This window comes from Haliaeetus leucocephalus, unplaced genomic scaffold (assembly GCF_000737465.1).
Source record: "Haliaeetus leucocephalus isolate CR32 unplaced genomic scaffold, Haliaeetus_leucocephalus-4.0 Scaffold417, whole genome shotgun sequence".
In the NCBI taxonomy this organism is placed as follows: Eukaryota; Metazoa; Chordata; class Aves; order Accipitriformes; family Accipitridae; genus Haliaeetus; species Haliaeetus leucocephalus.
The window spans coordinates 528,301-549,417 of NW_010972853.1; the positions used below are offsets into that span (position 1 = coordinate 528,301).

At 44.0% G+C, this 21,117-nt stretch overlaps 1 protein-coding gene across 1 annotated transcript in view; it reads left to right on the forward strand.

The window, feature by feature from the left end:
- Positions 1-21,117, forward strand: part of LOC104835904 (desumoylating isopeptidase 2-like) — a 56,947-nt gene that overhangs the window by 148 nt on the left and 35,682 nt on the right. The window lies entirely within an intron of this gene.

The window sequence follows — 21,117 nt, forward strand, 5'->3', positions numbered from 1 at the left end:
GGGGGCGGGCAGTGGGGCCGGGTGGGAGTTTGTGCTTGGAGGCAGGCATTGTGCGAACAGGAGCCAAGCACAGGTCCCCACAGAGGCTGATCCCCACCCCCCCAAACTCCTCATCCAAGCATATCATGTTCTGGCTGTCAGAGATGATGCTGACCCCAGCTTTTTTCTTTGAAACATTTAGCATATCAAGCCAGATTACAGGTAAAACTGTGCCTGATTTTGTGCAGGATCTTTCAGGAGCAGCACTTGGTGAGGGGAGGACTTTTTAATTTCCAGTGTCCCAGTTAAGGAAGGAGCTGTGATCACCTCTCTCCTTGTTGGAGATAATTGTCCTTTAATTTTGAGTGAGCAAGCACTGCCAGGCTGTGGGGAAGGTGTCAGGATTTCATCCAGGGAGGAGAAACAACTGTAGAATTGCAGTAAGGACATAGTTTCTAGGCTAATAATCTGGATCAGTCCCTCATATGCATAAGATTGCAGTTAATAATTTTCTCTGAAGGTTAATTGCAACAACAGCAGTAAGATATTGTCTGAACTGGTGAAGTTTCAGCACAGGGAGGAGCACGGGGACATGCTGCTCAGCAATGTTTCCTGAAAGTTCACAGTGTTCCTTGCCCTCGTCTTGCAAGGGGGAATGTGAGTGGGAATTATCTGTGCTAACAAATCAGAAGATCCAAACCCTAGCCTTGGCACGAGCCCCCAAAGAGAAGAAGGCTTGGCACAACCTGTTTGCTTTCTGGTCCAACAGAAGCTTAGAAGAGGCACGTTCAGATGAGGAACATTCTGATGATGATGTACTTCCCCTCTGTTTTTTTGTTTATGAACTAATGATAAAAAAGAAGTACTTTTCAGATCTTCCAAAAATTTAGTGAACTTTGCTGGGGAAAATACAACCTTATGAGGCCCAGGTGCTGACTGAGTGTTGAGGATTTCTTGGCTGGGCGAGGGCATGTGAGCAACCCAGCCGTTAGGTGGGAACGAAGCATAAGTTTACAAAGTGCTGGAGCAGACAAGGACGCTGTGTCCTTGTACGCTGGGAAAAAGGAAGATAAGAAGAGCCTGACAGACAACTCCTGGATGCCAAAGAATGAGATAAGTAACTGCTGGACACCTCGTGAAGAAGCTTGCACAGCCATTAGAGGATAAGATAGTGTCGCATGAACCGGGGTATTGTACCAATTAGAGTATTGTATAAGGCGCGTGGACAAGTCAGTCTTGTATAAATGTCAAGACATCTGAACAATGAGCGAGCAAGATGTTTAACTCACATTGAGTATGGTTCTTGACTCCGGCCGTTCTTCCCAACAACTGAGCTCTAAATATTTAGCTCCAGACCTTTCAGATTATGGCATACATTTGTTTTTTGTCATCAAGCAGTGACAACTTCAACAGGAAGCCTACAGAATAGTGTGGGTTTCCCTGTTGGGGGAATCCAGAGAATAGACACCAAAGAGATTAGCACTTGATTGCTGTAAATGTCAGACCTCTTCTTATTGCAAAGATTAAGTGATCCTTTGTTGACTAAAAAAGCTGGGTTGTTTTCTGAGGAAAGAGAGAGTGCTAAGGGCTATTTAGGTAGGACTGTATCTATATTGAAGGACAGTCTGAAAAGCACAACTATAATGGCTTGAAGCTGCCTCTTCCAGAGCTATTATTGGTAAACCTGAGCAAGTTGGTGTAAAATCCTTCCCTAGACTTTGGTCTTGAGTGTTTAATGTCAGTTGCTTGGCAGCCTGAACTGTGAAGTCCCCAAGCTTTTCTTCAACAGGTCTGGTAACCCAAGCAGCTGGTAGCTAGTGCTTGGTAACAAGGGAGTGGCATTGCAAATGAACGCACAAGAGTTTCTCATTAATACATTGAGGAAGATAAAGGGGTTGGGTTGCCCTTTTATTATATCCACTGTCTTCCTTGCAATTTTTTTTAGTTTGTTCTGCAGCAGGCTGTGGTGTGGACTTTTCCTCTCAGCCACTGTTGAGCTGTCCCAAATCAGTGATTATTTTGCTACTGAGCTGAAGAGATCCGAATACTGGATGGACATGATCTTTGCCTTTTTTTGTATGATTGACGCCAAAGATGAAGTCCAAAGGAATTATGGGAGAAGGGACTTGCTGTTCATGGTCACTGTGTTCTGAGATGGACACCCAGACACAGTGAACTGAACTGAGGTCATCAGTTTAATTCAGACTGAGTAATTTTTGCTGCTTAGCAAGCGCTGAAAACCTTCATGTGTGAGTACTAACACCATGGGTTAACCACTCTGTACATAGAAAACGTTCTATTTTCATATAGCATCTGTTTGACTACCACTGAGTCTCCTCTAGTTCAAGTCCTACATTATGATTATTGAGGCTACATGCTTTTCCATTGCTGCTATGATTTTAACACCATGGAGTTTGGAATGCAGCCATGCAAAATCTGCACTTTGTTACACTGTGGTGGGGAATTGCGGGGGAACTGGGAAATGAGCACATTTGCTTGAATGACTGTTGGAAAACTAGCCTCAATGAAAAAAAAAAAAAAGACAGCTGGGGATAACAATTAACTGGATGTAAAGCTCTGCCTTCCTGACAAGGAACATGACCCCTGTATGGCATCTGGAAGCACTTACACTGCAGGAAAACTTACCCCTAGGGCAGAAGTTCAATTATGGGCTTTGTGCAGCTATGAAATACCTACTCTGTGTAGTCTTGTGTATTCAAAGATTATAGCCATTTATCCTTTTACCCATTGGATTTGTACAGGGCTTTTTTAGGAAAAAAGTGCTTCTATTTAATGAGGTGTTTTGCACAAATAGCTGAAGCAGGTAGATCCATTTGTAGATTTATTTTCTTCAACATAAATAAATCGAGCAAAAATCACTGGGTATTCCAAGTGTTCGGAATATCGTCATCAAAAGCAACTTCCCTCACCCCCAGCATGCAGGGTGATTATATCCTGTTTTATCTGTTGCTAAAGAGCTTGTACACACCTGTACACTTGCAAGACAGACAGGGCAGGAGAACTTTGCTGCTCAACCAGGACATTTTAAAGAGTGAATATGCAGGATACTGAACTCTGATTTATGGTGTTAAGTGTGAACACAGAATAACAATATGGATCAGGGGTTTGATCATGGATGAATCTCTTTCCCAATCTGAATCCCACTTTTGCATGGACTTACTCTAAGCCAACATCTGTTCAGAGACCTGCATGAAATAACTGGGTCTGTAGAATCTATGACAGAGTTTGCTCTGATCAGTCAGTTATCACTTTGCCTTCAGAGGGATAAATCAAATTCCCCTTCATAACTTGCAGCTCTCTTCCCTCCACTCTGCCTTAATAAGCTGTTTATCGTGGATCAGATCTTACTTAGATCACAGGGCTGACTTTCTTCAGCCAGGATATCATCCTGTTTCCTCATCACTTTAAGTCTTTGTGGCTTACTTTGGAGTAGTTGACTTAATCACTGTACATTAATAAATGTTGCCTACTTAAATCAGACAGAAGAGTAACTGCAATTATTGCCTAGGTTTAAATCTTTAACAAGCAAGCTAAACACATTCCACTAAAAATAGTTTGCTTGGCGGAGATTCAAGTTGGGGGCTCTCATAATATTTTCAGCTTATTGGATAGCACATTCATGCTATCAAATTAAAAGCAAAGATATTCATATCACTGCTGTCCCTCTTTTATTACAGATATGGTTGTCCTGAATTTCCACTGTCTTTGCAGCTGATAACATACAAACCTGTCATTTTGATCTACTGGTATTTTTGCTTACTCTTTATGCTGGGGAAAATGAGCCCCTGAGATGTGCTGCAGAGGAGAATGAGAGCCCTGGTCAGCAGGGAGCCAGGGAGCAATGATGTAGGGTCTGTTTGGATGACAGGGGCGAGTCTCTTTCTCAGCCTTGTCCCCCTGTTATTCAATTGATTCCACTGACATTACTTGTCATCCTCTCCAGAGTGAATGAGAGGGAAATAAGATTCAGGCCATTGTAGACGCACTAGCTCTGAGATTTTTTCCCTGTGACTTCCAACTTCAGAGAGGTAGCCAAAATGTAATTATTTATAATGGTCCTCCCATATTCTTTCAGTTCTTTATATCCTTTGCCAGTTAAATGGCTGAAGGCCAATGGCTGATGGCAAAGGATGGCCCTGCAGGTGACTGACTGCGGTCTCTCTTGCTTCACTTATCAGTGGGTGATGGTGTCGTTGATTTGATTTCTCCATCACACCACTGAGCAGATCATCCAAGTGGCCCTGACAGAAAAACAAGCACAGTAGCATTCTTGTCTCCATGGCAGTGATGAAGGCCCCTGTTTTGTGTTTGTGATATTATGGCAAGCAGCCTGTGTTGAAGTAGGGGTGGCATTTTGGGCTGAGGATGTTAAAGCTTATAGTCATGCATGTGGTTTCTAAGAGTTCCAGGAACGTGAATCTGACTCCTGATTTTTATTGGCGTAGTGGAACAGAGCATCCTGGGAGGCTGTATCTGCACAGAGGGCAGCATTTCTGGGGAGGAAGAGAAGGAGGAAGGTGGTGTTACAAGCCACAAGGTTTTGTAATGAGCTCATCTTCCTCCGTGGGAGAGGAGAAGTAGTTTCAGGTGTACCACCAAGAAACATTGACCAAGCTCTGTGTGGCCAGTCAGCTTGTGGTCTCCCAGCAGAGGCTGATCAGAGGCTGATCACAGCCTGTGAGTAGCTTAGGTGGGGGAAGAGCTTTGATGAGGTTGTTTCCATCTGGCTCTACAAATGTCTGTCATCTTACAGTTGCTTCTACATAGAGTTGGGCTTAGGGACTGAGGGCTGGCAGGAGGGTGCTGGGTCAAGAAGAAGTTGCAAGAAGCCTTCTGGTTTTTCTGTCAATCCCAGGAGGGAAGATTTTTATGGATAAGCTGTTATGGTGTGGGAATCTGTATGTGGGACTCTGCAGCAGACCCTGGGATAGGGTGAAAGTTGGGTTTTGTTTATGTGCTCTGAGAAAAGGATTGTGAGAGAGTCCCTGGGTGAAGAGGACACACCAGCTATCTGTGAGGAAAGGCGTAAAGCTAGAAGGTCTGTATGGCCACAGAATAAATGCATAAAACTTTAGTACTTTAAGCCAACTTCTCTGATACAAAATAATATTATGGAGGTGGGAGTTAATTTTGCACTTTTCAGCTCTGTCATTTTCAGCATTTTGCTTTAACATCCATTGCTTGCATGTGATTTGGAGGTGTTGACCTGTGTGTACCACTGAAAACCAGCACAGACTTACCATCCTACTGTCCCTTTTTGGCTTCCTATGCAAGTGGAAAAGTGAGAGTGAGACTCTTGGCCGCTATAATTAAATGCTTTTGGACTGAAGGAATAGAGGTGCTTTGTACATCTAGCTTCAGCACATAAGGAGCCTTTGAGTCTATTTTAGAAGCAGCAACAGGATTGCAAGCAGAGCACTTCATTCTGTGAAGTGATTGTTTTAAGCACTGACTAGATCATGGAACACTTTATTATCTCTCCAGAGGAAAGAATAAGTCTAGTTACTCAGAAAAATGTCAACTTGTTTGTGATTACTATTAGTGGAAGTCTCGGATGCTCTCAGCTCACTTAGTCAGAAGAGTGAGAAATCCTATCGCGGGTGGTGGTCCCATCTCTGCACTACTCATTAGTTGTTCATAAGCTGCTATGTGTGGAGAAGTGCAGCATCACCTGACTCTATTTGGTATTCCAGGGAGCCACGTGGAAAGCAAGGGGACGTTTTTTGTCAAGTAGGTTGATAGCTGTGGAGTTCCTTGCTGCGATGAGCTGAAGAGATGCTCTAAGTCAATAGAGCAACTTGTGGTCTTGAAAGATTAAGTGATAGAGAGTCACTAGGATCTCTTCTTTCATTTTCCTCCTTCATATGTTGGCCACACTGAATGTATTTAACAAACAGAGAGCAAAATGCGAAATATTGCCTTTGGGAGATTTTAATTAAATTCTGGCAACTCCTAATATATATGTAAAAAAAATTGTTCTGAAACAAAATCACCACTTTTTGAAATGCATTAAATGAAGTGTTTTGACTCTTCCTTAAAATATTTGCCAATCATCACTGGCCAAAACTATTTGCCAAATCTGAATCATTTCAGGTCTCCAAAACACACTGTTCACTCAAAAGTTTGCCATGTTCTTGGAAGGGCTCGGTAGGTGTATCTTATTCTTATTTATCCTGTGGCCACTCTCAAAGCTCATAAGAATTCCCCTTCCACAAATAAGCTCTGGCTAAGGAAGATCTGGGGTGTTTTATCTTCTTCACAGGCATGTTGGGGGGGGTAAGGTCAAAGGTAAATCGTTAAATTCCTGAAGGAAAAGGGCAAGATTTTAGCCTTGGAATTTTATTTTATCACTGACTCTTCATTTATCCAGAGCCTTATTCATTCTGCTGTCTTCAAACCATATCAGGTAGAGTATACTGGATAACAAAATGGAATGGTGAGACAGCAGGTGCCTGGTGTCTAGTAATGGGTTCCCCACAGTGCTAAAATGTGTCCTACATAAGTGCTAAACTGTCTTTGTTTCTAAGAGTAGCTGAACATAGTGCTTGCTAGTCACAGGTGGTACTGTGAGGGATCAGGCAGATCTCAGATGCTCGTTTTCTGTGCCTTCCTAGAGCTTTTAGTTGGCCGCCTTTGCTGGGGTAGGACTGAGTTTAGACTGTTATGATGCTTATGCTGCGTAATAGGTCTGAGGTTCATAATCACTCGGGTAAAGTAATGGTCCTGCTGCAAAATCTGTAGCAGTAATGTCATACTGTGATACTTGTTATTATGGGCCCAAAAACTCTCTGGGAAGACTCTTAGAGGCCAGAGAGACCAGATAGACCACTGCTGTGAATGAGACAGGAGGCAGAGAAAGCTGCTCTCACTGGATGTCAGCAGAGTCCTGAACCCAAGGTATGAGAGGGCTATCCGGACTGCTTCACTTTTCTTGGATGCAACATTTCCAAGTGCAAACACTCTTGACTTTGGAAAAAAAAAAAAAATTTAAACAACAAAAGGTGTTATGGAAAATCTGATGGCAGTACATTAGAGTTTTCAAATAAATCGGGCTGAGCAGCCTGGTGGTGTGTGCAGGTAAGGAAACCAAGGCTTTGTTTCTGTTTCTCTTTTCCTCCTAGGCTGCATCAATTTAATTTGAGTGACAACAGGCTGACCTCAGGCAGTCCAGTCATAGAGTGGGATTGCTGCCTTGCCCTGCTTGAACTCAGAAGCAGAGGGAAAAGGAAAGCAGTTTGGTGATGCAAAGCACTGTGGTGTAGTCAGTGCCTAGTTCAAGCCTGTAAGAAAATGATGAAATGCAACTAGACATCCCTTTTCTCTTGTATCTTTGGAGAGAGGAAATCAATTGGAGGAAGAAAAGATAAAAACCTAATACACTGAGCTGCAGCTGAGCCCATTCCTTCAAGAAGGAGGAATTCAAACATGGCATCTGATCTAAACCAATTAAGAAGCTAAAGAGTAAGTGGCGTGGCCTGTGTTAATAAGTCCAGCGATGAAGTGTGCCCATTTATGCATAATAAATGGGTTTTTGTTGTCTTAGCAACAGCCTGGAGATGTGTTATCCATCAGGGGAACAGTCTGTTTTGATGTTGTCAGGGTGACAAGCTGGCTACCTGTCCATGTTACTGCTGATCTTCTCCAGCACTGCAGTTCTTTAGCTGACTAATCTATGCTTATGCATGAGATGTTTTAAGAGCTGTCTCTTGACTGTATGCAGAGCATTGCTATCTTCAGCTACAGCATTCGTTCCATCAGCCAGCTCATTGAACCAGTGCTCTGTTGCCCAGTGGACTGAGTTGAACTGACTCATCCAGGGCAACGCAGGAGTTCTCACTTCTGCTAGTCCTGCATGCGCTAGGAAAACAGCTCCACAACATGCTCTCCTCTACATCAGTGAACGCGAGAAACCCTTATGAGAGAGGAAAACCTAGGAAAGCTTAACACAGTGCAAAAAATGTGTGAACTCTGCCTCTGGAGCAAAGCTTCACAGGTCCTGTCATTAGCCCAGTTCCCACATCAGTGCTCTTGAGTCGGTTCCTGCAGATGGCAAATCTGACTTAGTGTCTCTAAAGTATTCGTTTCAAGGCAGCCTGAACTCTCGCAGAGTCAGGAGTCTTATGGGCAGGATTTCAGGTGTAAGCTCAGGGGCTCAAGGTAAGGTCAGCTCTAACCTAGAGATACAGAAAACTTTTGCTGCTACTGGAATTTGTCCTTTAACCCCATCTACAAGTAAAGTCACAATCCCTTGGCCTGTCTCTGAGCAACCCTGAGAGAAATGATTGTTTCCTCTTGAAACCATATGGAAGCTGGCTTCCAGTGAATTTTCGATGGTGCTTTTTGGGGTTTCCCAAAATGACAAGGCAGGCTCTTTTTAGAACATGACACTTCTGTCAGCAAGATTTAGCCTCTGGCTCATTAGGCTGTCAAGGTTCCTAGTGTCACTTGCTATTCTAGAAAACAAACAAGCAAAACCCCCAAACAAACAAAACCCTCTTAGTATTGATGAAAGCTGATGCGTTGACAGTACAGGAGACTGTCACTCTCCTACCAACTAAATTTACGCTGGCAGTAGCAAAGCAGACCCTTTTGCCTTTTGTACCTCATCCCTGGTTTATAGGTTGAGCTGCTGTGGTTCCATGGCTCAGCTGGTCATCCAGCTTCCTACTGAGGCAGCCCAGAGGGATGAGTTATGCGTGTGGTGGGAGCTTCTGCTGGGGAGAGCTGAGCATTAGTGATGGTAACAGAGCTACGAAGTTGGAACAGCTGTCAGATCCATTTCTAAGTGTGGTGATGGGCAGGTATATAGTTGTGCATTAGTGCGATGAATGAATTTAAATGAGTATCCTAGGGCCAAAAGCTATGTTAGTGACCTGGGTTGCCCTTATTCTAATTCTCTATTTGTTTCAGTCTCTCTTGTTCCTGTCATTATGCCAAGATGACGTAGCTGAAGCTGGGAAGGGAGGCAGAGATCAATCAATACATAAAATCTATATTTCTGCTGGGGAAGAAAAGAAGCAAAATTCACATGTCTGATGATTCTTTCTCTAGCAAATGGACTCAGACTGTTAGGAAAGAAAAAAATGTTTGATACTGTTCTAGGTAGGCACTGGATGTTTTCGAGTATGAAAAATCTAGAGGAGTGAAAGTAGTTATCTCCTTACTTCAGAGCTTTAATCAGCAAGTGAATCTGTGAGACTTCTCATCTCAGAGCAAAATATGAGGGTATGTCCTAAGAGTGGAAAATTCTTTTAATTGGTAACTTAGTTTTTCAACAATGAATCTTAAGGTGTCTGGAAAAGCAATGATAAGGGAAGAAGAAATGCTGTGGGTTACAAGTGATCTCTGATAGGTAGGAATGCTTATCTACAGAAGCAAGTGTCAGATGCTAGAAATGCTGAAAGCATTTCAGCCTGTTTAGTAAGCGCCTTCATCATGTGGGTCAACATGTGGGTCAAATGCCATGTGACTACTGATAGATTCACATCTCTGGGAGATGGAGGACCTGGCACAGCACAAGCTCTGTTGATAACGTGGTTTGCTGAACCTTCAGCTGTGGATCTGTTACTATGCTTTCCATGCAGTCTTGCTTAAACCCACAAGGAACTATCAACCCCTTTGCTGTTCTCTTCAATATCTTCTGCTAGTGATTGATCTACACTGAATGCTGATGCAAGAAAAAAAGCTTCCTAGATGCCGATTATTGCCTCAGGGTTTAGAGTGTGTGAGGAGCCCAATGTTGCCTTCTAGAGTGAAGTATAGGCTTTGCCATAGGTTAGTTTTCCCTAGACATCTGGGGAAATCCCTAGACGTTCTTCTAGACATCTGTTCTTTGCTCATCTGTGTGTCTGGCTCTGCTTGGGACTACTTGGAGGAGATGATTTTATAATTGCCCTGTATTTGTCATTTCCCCCAGCTCTGGATTAGTCTGGTGAATGTGAGAAGTGACAGAAGGAGAGGACCCAGAGGTTAAGCATGGGACTAATCTGATAAATCATTACCTCTGTCGTTAACCTGCACTCTTGGGTAGTACTTGGGGCAAGAGCCTCAGCAGGCTCTCAAAGGTCCAGGTCTCTTTCCTCATTGATCCTGTTTCATAGCTATCAACTTTGTAGAGATATCTTGAATATTTTAGGGCATTTGAGTTGGCATGACATGCCCAGAGGTTCTGACATGAGTGCTACTTATGTGCTGGGGGAGGATCAGTAGTAGTTCTGCATTTGACTTCTACCATCCAGTGTGCTGATGCATCTGGAGTGACAGAGGCCTGGTTAAAGTCCCTAAGGGACTTGAACACAACTGCCTCTTCATGCAGGTCTGCCATAGAAACAGACAGCAGGAAACTCTGGATTTGGTTGTTGTGGGTCTCTTGTGTCAAAACATTTAGGTTTTGTTTGAAATACTCACTTAGCAGAAGAGTGGATGTTTCCAGTGGATCCTAGCTGTTCCAGAGGGTGTCCAGGCTGGAGCCAGGCTATAGTGTTACTCACACTTGTTCTCTGGCCCACTGAACCTGTATTTTATATGAAACGAATCTTTTCTTTACTTCATATGAAAGTAAACTGCTTCACCATGAAGGACCAAGAAGGCCTGACTCCAGATACACCATGAGAGGGTGATGATGCTGCTTCCCTCTGAGGCAGGTGGAGAGCCAAATCCCCTCTGGCAGGCTGAGGGGGTTAGAAAGTTGGTCTGTATCATCCTGGACAAGTGTCTGGACTCCTGGTTATAAGGTACAAGCAGAAAGCATGTGCTTCTCCTGGTAAGTAAAGGCCAACCTTGCTCTTCCCTCCTCCTATTGCTTTGTTTCCATTCAGGGCATTGTTAGACAGATGTCAGGCTTTGTTGCCCTGAGAGGATCTCTTCTGCCCTTTCCTCCGTAACTGGCTACCTAACCTGAAGAGTCAATTAATTGTGCAGCCTTTTTTCTGAGTCTGTCCCAGCACTAAGAGTACACAGGCTAGTACATCTTTAGAGTACCCCTGTGATGGAGGCATTGTGTAAAGGTGGGAAGGCAGTGCTGGAGGTTTCCAAATCTGCAGAGGCCAGAGCTAAAAATGCATGTCCTGAGCTGAAATCCACCCACCATCTGTCTCCAGTTCTAACGTTCATTGTTCTTGATTGCAGTGCCATTTGCTGTGCCCTTGTTCACTCTAATTTTTATGGCTGCTCGTTATCCAAGACAGCTGGCTATCTTCTCTTTGGCAGTTCTTTGGGATGTGGAATAGACCTCTTCTGTTTTCTGCTGCTGGAGCACTGTGCCTTGTGTGCTTGCTACTGCGAGAATACTGGGGGCTAATGCATTGAGGAATGGGTTGTACCGAACTGAAACAGAACAGATTCATTCCAGTGTAAGCCAAGAAGAAACAGGGGCAAACTAAGTGGGTCCATTTCAAGCTCAGGTGTTCTTGGGACCAAAAGGAAGTACTACAAATCCTTTTTTTCCCTATGGGTCTCGTAATATAAGCAAAAGAGCTGTGACTTCTGCCGAGCAAAAGCCTTGGGAAGGATAAACAAATGCAAACCACATGGACCCATGAAAATTTCAGTTGTGTTTGTTGTCCAGGTCAAATTCTGTCTCCTCCCTTGGGCAGAGTGCTGCTGGCAGGAGACGCTCTGCATCATGGTAGCCAGAGGCCTTGGCAAAGCCCAGCAAGCAGGCAGGACGTGCCTTGGGGGGGCAAGAGAGGACAGAAGGGTGTTCATCCCAGCACCCTGTTAACTGGATTGCTCATACGTCCCCCTGACTGCTGAGCATACTCTTCTGTCCCTTGTATTCAGGCAGAGCAAATGGGAGGGAACACTTCATCTGAGAGCTGAATCAACAGGCAAGAGAAAAGGGGGATGGGGATGGAGAGACTCCTCATCCTTCTCTCTTTCAGATTCTTCAACACCACAGGATCAACCAGAACTTGAACTTTTTCAACACTCTTTAAAACACCCTCTACTTCTGTGAGAAAGGCAAGGAAGCAGGAAGCAAGCTGAAGTAAAAGTGACATCCTATCTTCCAAATCCATCTCTGCAGTAAAGTTATGCTAGGCAGCTCACACGTCCACCTGTGGCTTTTTACATGCTGTTTGTAATACAGCATGTTATTGAAATGCTTCAAGGATTCCCTTTGTAATGTGTAAATACTCTGATACGTGCAGTTCAGTGCCTATTGCAGCTGCTGTTTCGGATGATCTTGATACAGTTAAAGCTGTTGCTGGATCAAACAAATCTATGCAGGTGGGGATTTTAAAGTTAATGTAAAGAACAATCTAATAGTCTCTAACACATCAGGTGCTTAAAAGTCCTGTACTTGGTACCTCTGAACTTGGATTCTACTTCTCATACCCACAGGATGTTAAAGCATGTTTCCAGCTGTCTGTTGCCTCTCCAGAGGTCTCAGAGGTGTCTCATTAAAGCTGATGTTAAAGCCTATTAAAAACATGAATATAGCTTCTAATGATGCATCTCATTTAGGTGAGTTGTCACCAGCAATTGGCAGGCATCACGGCTGCTCTGGTCCCCCAGTGGCTAGGATAGTGAAAGCCACCTGGAGAAGTGCAGGATTATACCTTCTTCTGTGTTGGGAGACAAAAGACAGTGTCTTGAAAAGGCTGCTGACTTTCAGGGGCACACCAACTTTGTCACCTTGTCACCCGACCAGCTCGCCTTCCTCCCTCCTGCAAAGTGCAGCCTCAGCTCCTGGGGCTTGCAGATGGGAGGCATCTGTCCTTGGGCTCTCAGTGTCTCCAGCCAGTTAATTATTAATCATCACAATATCCCTTATGTCAAGCATCTGAACTGCCCATGAAGCATGGAGAACTGCTTTATCAGTTGAGTCGGAAAGGTTTTAGTGCCCTGCCACTCATTATTTGTAAAGTTGTTGTTCTGTCGAAGAACTTAAGTGCCCAGAAGTGATAGTTAACTCACTTGAGCCCCACACCAGATGACCTGCTACTAGCAGGAGCAATAAATCTGTGAATTGGGAAACGAGAAGAGAAAGTTAACTTGTATCGTGGATCCTGCAACAGAACCGGTGCTGTACCATTGGATATTTTTAGAACTGTAATGCTGCTGCAGTATAGGTATGTTGCCCATTATGAGCACCTACTGGGAAAGACACTTAAGTATTTAGCTCCCTTGAAAGATATCTGTGGGCCTCTTAAATCCTGGGGGGCACAGCTAATTTCCTGTGACTGTTGGCTGGGTGGCTGTTGTGCCTGTCTTTGGGATGCTGCTGCTTACCATTGCTCTAGAAACAGTGAGACACGTGAGCTTCTGTGGGGCTCTAGGACTTGCCTGCTCTCTGTATTCAGCTTGTATGCTACTCTAAAATAGAGAGACTGAGCAGAGACAGAACAGAGAGTAGGCATGAAAGAAGAAAATCGCTCAGCTTGTATCAAGGCACTTCTTACTATTGGGAGTATTCAAATGCGAGAACCTGACCCCCCTGCTCCTTCTAGCTGGGACTATTCTAGTGGAAATCGAATGGCACCAGAATTTATTTCTGGTTTAGTTTTGATAACATACATTGAAGCAGATCTGAAAATAAACCAAAATCCTGGCTACTTTCCACTCATCTGTAGGGCAGTTTTTACAAGAAATAAATTCGTTTCCTTCTGCCTATCTGCAGAAGCAGCACTTTAAATAATGTCGTACTCTCAGGATCACCCAAATAAAAAGATAGGTCCTGAAGTCTGTCTTAGCAATGTGGCACAAGATACCTTCTCTAAACTAGCTTGTGAAGCCTGCAGCTGGCACTTGTCACAGTGGTAGCTCTCACTAAGCACTGCCAGCCTCTGTGCCCTTTGCAAAAATTTGCTGGAGTACTCTGGAGGCTCTCTCCAGTAAGAGCATGTTTCTAGTAAGTTGCTGAAGCTGACACCTGCAGGCAATATTACACTTCCCTGCCACCATTTAAACTCCTATGGTGGGAAGATTAGGTGATGCAGGTAAGTGACCCTATTAAAACAGGATCATGCACACAACTTAAACTGTGCTCTTTAGCATCCCTATGACATGATTAGGTCCTCGGGTACTTCTGTGTTCTCCTCCACCCTCCCTTCTATCCCAGGATGCCTTCATGCAGAGAGAAAGAAATGATGGTGGATCTGGCAGGATGCTTTTTTGTCTTAGTAAATTGATGATAGATTGTCACTAATTAGCCCAGCTAGGGTCAAGCTCACTCTTATTTCATTCTCTACTGAGATAGCATGATTGTAGGAGAGCAACTCTTATTTACATGTAATAATAGATGGAGATGTTTTTTTCCTCCTTTCAGTTCAAACATAACATCGTGTTCAATGACACCACACTGTTTTGTGAAAAGTACAAGTGCTTTGAACATGTGGGAATCAAAAAGCTCTAAACAGATTGCGTAATGCCGCCAACAAAGCATGTCCTTGGACCCTAGCCGAGAACAACCAAACCTTCTTTTTGAGTAAAGCACTGGATGTTGAGAAAGAGAAATACCAAAGCTTTAGTCCTAGTTCCCACCTCAATCACACTTCCAGCAAGTCGCTTCAATCTCTTTGCCTTGGGTTGTCTCACCTGTAAGATGGGAAAGAGCGCTCTTGTTGGGGTGGGAGGAGATGCTTGTGGGATGCTTGAGAGGTCAAAACCCTTTTTGGCGTCCGGGATGTAACTGCCTGGGTTGATGTGGATCCCATAGGAACGGGAGGCAGCAGCAGGGTTTCTGGGTGGCGGGCTGAGGGGCAGCGGCCCCGCGTCCTGCTGGCAGCACCCGCCTGACCTGTGCCCAGGTGAGCCCATGCCCTCTTGCAGCCTGACTCCTGCTGCCTCGGGGGCTCTCCCTGGGCTTCCCGTCAATCAGGAGGCGGTGGTCCCTCTCCCTTCCCCACCAGAGCTTGCTGGGGGAGGGCAGGGAGGGTCTGCCACCAGTCAGCCCCCCCACCTGCTCCTGGCCTTGGCTTTTACTGCTCTTTGACCGCGCGTAGCAGATGAAGTATTTGGAGGCAGCTGCTATTTCTGTCATTAGCACCCAGACTTCCTAGGAGAAAACTGCTGGCTTTGTGACAGCTGAAATCTGATTCAGAGGGAGCTTTTTACTTCAGCATGTACAAAAGCGAGGGGAGAGTGAAGTAAGGGGGAGGGAAAGAGAGCACTCAATTTGCTATTCATTTAATTCTGTCAGGAAAGCCCAAGCAACTCGAGATGACAGTGTAAAAATTGCAGACACTCGTGTTGCAGCATGGTGGATACTGTTGAAGGGGTTGGGGATGCAGAAACAGTGGGTCAGAAAACAACACAGCACGAGGGGGCTGTGTGCCATGCTTCTCGCAAGGATACGTTAGCTCCCTCTGAGCAGTTCTGTGCTCTGGAGCCTGCTGATGGTACTTGCCAATTTAAAGCAAACGTGAGTATCCCCATGTTGTGCTGCCATTGCAGGCGCTGGAACAGGAGGGTACCCAAGAGATCTGCTCAGCCTTTTCCACTCCAGCACATGATCCTTTCTCCCTCTTCTCTAGTGTACTTCCCAGTATTTCTCTGGAAAAGGAAAAGGCTGTTGTTCCCACTCCGCAGCTGAGGCACCGGTGTGCAGAGAGGCTGGCTTGTCTGATTCTAGGACACCAGGAAATGGAATGAAGCTGCATCAGGGGAAGTTCAGACTGGAGAGTAGGAAAAAGTTCTTCACTGAGAGGGTGGTAGGTCACTGGAACAGGCTCCCCAGGGAAGTGGTCACAGCACCAAGCCTGTCAGAGTTCAAGGAGGGTCTGGATGACACTCTTAGTCATTATGGTTTAGTTTTTGGTAGTCCTGCAAAGAGCAGGGAGTTGGACTTGACGATCCTTACAGGTCCCTTCCAAATTGAGGTATTCTATGATTCGGTGCCTTGTTGCTGTGCTGTCCCTTGGCTTTTGATGTGAAGTTATGTTTGTGAGACTCTTCTTCCTCTTCTCCAGCTTTGGCTGCTGAAAATGCTCTGATTTCTTTTCAAGGACTGTGGTAGAAGTTTCAAAGCAAAGCATTTTATTGAGGGTTCCCAGTTTACCTGTGCTCCCCTTTGATGGAGTTTAGATAGCTTCCAGCACTAGAGGGAACTGTGGGTCAGAAGCACTCTTCCAGCGCTCGGTCTTTTTAAAATGGAAGTGCAGGCTTTCTGTTGCTATCACGATTTCCAATTTGAAAGAAAACTCCTAGGATTTCATTTTGTACTGTGACGCCAACAGGATCAGAGATGGTTCTTCCCAAACCAATTAATTTACAGAGCAGCTCTGGTACCATAATTCAAGAGGCTTTCTGAAAATATGTCACTTAATAAACAGGGGTAGACGAGCCAGAGCATGAAAGATTAATGCCCCCCCTTGTTTCCCATGACTCTGTACAAGCCTTGGACTGAGATAGGGAGAGGTAAGGAGAAACAGTCTGTCCTAGTTCTGCCCAATGACTCGACAACAGGATTGCATGCATGTTAATCTACCAAAATTTATCCTCTGCTTTAGAAATAAAATTGATACCTCTGGGCCAGCCTGAAGTCTTTATGCTGGCCAGTTTACACAGGTTATCATTTATTTGGATGGCTAATAGATTTGAAAATCTTCTTGTGGTTTTACTTGGGACTTGTCAAAATAAAATGCTACCTAGGATTTTAGGGGGATAGGAACACAGTTACATTACATGCTAGGGTTACAGGAGGTGATGTGGTTAAACACTGCATGCACATATGTGCTCTGGGGACAGCTTGACAGACTGCAGGCTTTTGGAAAGAACTAGTCTAGCAAAGGAGGGGGAAAGAAGCATCTGTCAGTAAATAGATGGATAAAGATGCTCTGTGCTGCTTTTAAGAAGCACCAATCATCTTTATAACTTTGACAGGTGGCAATGGGGCAGGAGGGGAGGATGAGATTCAGAGAATTGTGTGGGTGGTGAAATTAATCCTAATGAATTGGAAGAGCAAATCCACAGAGGGCAGAAAGCTTTGGATTTCTGCCCTGCTGGATATGGATAAATGCAAGAGAATCCCTTTTGCACGCAAGAGCTAATTGGGCAATTACAATGTAATCTCAAAACCTTTGCTTAAACTGTATCCTGACTATCAAAGTGTGAGGCCGATTCTCTTCCAGTGATTTGTAAGGGTTGCCCAGAGTTTTTCAGGTGGGTGTTTGAAATACCTCCCCTCTTTATTTTTCCGTCTCTTCTGGGAAATAAGGCCTCTCCGTTACGGTTTGTTTTTTTTTTTAATCACTGCAAAATGATGGGAGAACTCATTTCCAAGGATTCCTTTCAATGTTTTCAGTCTTCTTCACACAGAAGAACACATGAACATAAGAATTGCCAAACTGACTCAGACTAAGGGTCCATCTAGTCCAGTATTATTATTCTTCTTCCCTCAGTGCCTGCTTGTGGCCACTATCGAAGATGGAGCAGCGCGAACATATATGACATTTCCTTTTAACACTTTCACAGCTTCCAAACATTTTCAGCTCTGGGGCTTCTCTGAGCTTCATGTCTACCTCTCTACTAATCCTTGATGGCTCTTTCTTCCATTCAGTTCTCCTGAACAAATGTAACCTTTTGTATCATCATCCCTTGCCAGGGAGCTTGCAGGTCTACTACCTAGAGAAAAGCCGAGTCCTTTTTTTTAATCTTTGGGTTTTTTTTTTAATGGCTTCCTTCTGATAGGTTTTATATCTGACAGAATAGTCAATTCCTATCTGCTTTTTCATGCCACCTGCAGAACCCCACCATATCTCTTTGTCTCATGACTAGTTACGTCCTTAAAGACATTTTCTCAAGAATGTAATCAAAGACATTTTTTTAAATGAGTTAACTATGTCAATGAGATCACTGATTTCTCCAAAGAATACCGAGAGGTGGGTGTCACAGGACCTCCCCTTATAGAAGTCATGTTGATCCTTAACAAAAAGATCATATTTATTGTCTGTTACTGCTATCTTTTGTTATTGCTTCTACTAATTAATCCAGTCTAGATGCCAGGCTTGCAGACTTGTAATTCCCTGGCTGTCATGTGGACCTCTGTTTGAAGATTAGCATTACAGTTGCTACCTTCTGGTGCTCAGGTCCCAGAGACATTTTACATGAAAGGGTGCCCACAATCATTAGTAATTCAGCTATTCTGTCCCTGTGGTTCCTCTGTTACTCTTGGGTAAGTGTTGTTCTGCCCCGGGATCCTCCAGGGCCAGCTCTGTCTGTCTGTATCATACACTTGTCCATGTCAACTTTAAACAGAGCCTCTTCTGATTTCCTCACTCTCCCTAACTCCTTCTACAAAAATAAAAGTGGGAGGTTCAGGCATGGGAATCTCACCAGTTTTCTTCTGGTGGAAACAAGAACGCTCTGATGCAAAGATTTAATTTATTTTCTCTGCAACAGCTGTGTCAGGTCTGAGTTCTTCTTTTACAGCTTCGCTATCACGTGGCCGTACAGACTTTTCTGACATGTTGGAGGAAGGATTGAAGAAATAGCTAAATGTTACAGGAGAGGCTATCTTTATCTTTTTTAGGTCCATCTAGAAGCTAAAAATGACAATGTTTTCACCTGTTTTTGAAAGCACAGGGTCCCAAGGCCATTTGGATGAGGAGTGATCAGTAAGAGAACTCGCTGTCTGCAGTTCTCTCTGCTGGATACCTTGGGGTTTTCCCACCCCTAATTTGTGGGTTCATGTTGTCTCGATCTTTTATGGGAGTGCTCTTGAACTAAGGTTTGAGTGCTACAATGCTAAGCAGTTCCACACTCCAAAGAAATGGAGCATCTGGGTGCTTCCAAAAGTTTAGGTCTTCTTAAGCCTTTAAAACTCAAGACTGATTCCTGTTTACTTCAGCCATCTTCCAAAGGCTCGCTTGTGATGTGAAGCATGTTATTCTCCATCCCATCTCTCTGCTGAACCTAGTTGGTGTTCTTTCTCTCGGAGGGAGTGTTTTTCTTTAGAACTGGCACCAACACAGCGATTCAGCATCAGGCTGGTCTTGCTCACATCCGTTGTGTATTGCCATCTGATCAAACGGATGAAAAAGAGCCTATGCCTTGCTAGGACTGAGTTGGAAGGGAAAGCAAAGAAGGTATTTGCAAGCACAGGTGCAAAAACCCCGATGGTATTAGTGATCAAGTGAGGTAGAAACCATGGCTACACGATTACACAAACTAGAAATGAAGCTCATGTTAGAGTGTGTGGTCTTTTTTTAGAGAGAGGAAGAAGATACATGGGCGGCTAGGATTTATCTATCCAGCACTGTTTTCATGCTTGGTTATCCAGACATTGCTGCTGCTGAAGGGTAGCGAACCACACTGTGTATTTACTCTCATTGTTCACAATGTACAAATGCACCTTGGAGGATAAAGTAAGCTGGGAGAGAGTTAAAAAAATTTGCATCTTCTGTAATTTAGTTGCTGAAGGAGGCTGTCCTCTGAGCGTGCTAACTATTGCTACAGAAAGCATAGGCATTTCTAGGGATTCAGCAGCACTCCTGGGCAAGTGACCATGTTCTGGAAGGAGATGGTTAGGAGAAGATTGTTCCCATAAGGAGACCTGCCAAGGACAAATCTATAGTGCTGCAGCTTTGGTGCAATACTGGGCCTGTTTCTAGGCTTGATTACTAAAATGCCGTATGTGAAAGAAGGCTGATGATTGTCAGTCTGTCCATGGCTGGCTTTGTACATACTCTTGGGCATGTTTGCTTATTGCTAGCGGGACACCTCATGTAAACCAGAGAGTTAAAACACTGCTGTTCTCTAGGACTTCATTGTATATGTACAGACTATAGTTATATGTTTGCACATGTGATGCAAGAGCAAATATATCCTATTTGCTTGTGCAAGTTTTATCTCTGTTCTCCTGTGGAATGAGGTAACACTCTCCTGCTTACGGCATGCTAGCATTTGCCTTGTCCTGCTGTTAATGGATTATTTGTGATACCAACTACGAGCCCCAGCCATGAACTGGGATTCCACCATATTTCATGAAGACACTGTATAAATGAGAACAAGAGAGAGAGTTCTGGCTCCAAAGAGATTACAAGCTACTTTTCATCTAGATCTGATAGGATGCATGCAAACAGCGATTGGTTTAACTCCATTTGGCAACCCTATCCCCTCCTTCCAAGATGAGATCTCCCACTGATGCAAACATTCCTTTGGTCATAATGCCCAGTCAAATGCAACTTTGTTTCCTCTATGAAGTTTTATACTGACTAATTTTTTTTTTAATCCCTTTTTGGTCTCTTCCAGTAAGCGAGGCTGAGCAAGATTTTTGAGGTGTTAAAGGGAAGCACAGTAAAATGAATTATATAAATGCTACCAAACTCATACTTTATAGAGCAAACAGAAGTTTCACATAAGATGAAATATATCAGGCTGGGCTGCTGATCTTATTTGTTTGATGAATCTGTTTACCTCTTGCATGCATCCATCTAACTTGGGAGAAGGCAGATATATGGAGTGGGAACTGAATGGTCTCAGACCTATCCATTCATCACTTGCATGATGCATCACTTGCATGACTTTCATTGCTGGAGCATCCAGATACTTCCCTGTTATACAGGAATAGAAATCTTTATTTTCTCTTGGTCTGCAGGATAATTAGCTTAATTTATAGGTTTATGACCATTTGTATTCCCTAGCTTGCATGAGTGAACTTAAAGAAAACAACACAGGAGAACTGAGATCCACATCTGTTGTACAATACCCTTCATCTCTTGTGGGAGTCGTGTCCATATCTAAGCTGAGCCTGATTGTATGGAGTTCTGCTCTTGCTCTCCTGCCCTATAGATCACTCTGGAAAGAGTGTGGTAATTTTTTTAGGTCTCTGGTTCTCTGGGAAGCATTCTTTGGTGAATATGGAATATGACTTATGTGTGTAGTGTCCTATTAAGAGCATGGGCTCTTATTTTTGGTACTAATCAAAATGAGGGTGTGCTTGGAGCATGCTTCTTCGCTCCTAGAAACGAGTTACAATCTGCTTTTGAGAAAGGTAGTGGGCCATTGTCAGCTAGGGCTGAATAAGGCCTTGTTTTCCTACAATAGATATCTGGGCATCTAGAAGGTTCTTAAAAGGGCCAAACTAGGGGGATAGTTTAATCTGAGAGCAGATGTCTTTGATATTAGGGGATGTTGTGAGCTAGATGAGACATTTACAGTGCTTACCTCTTTCTC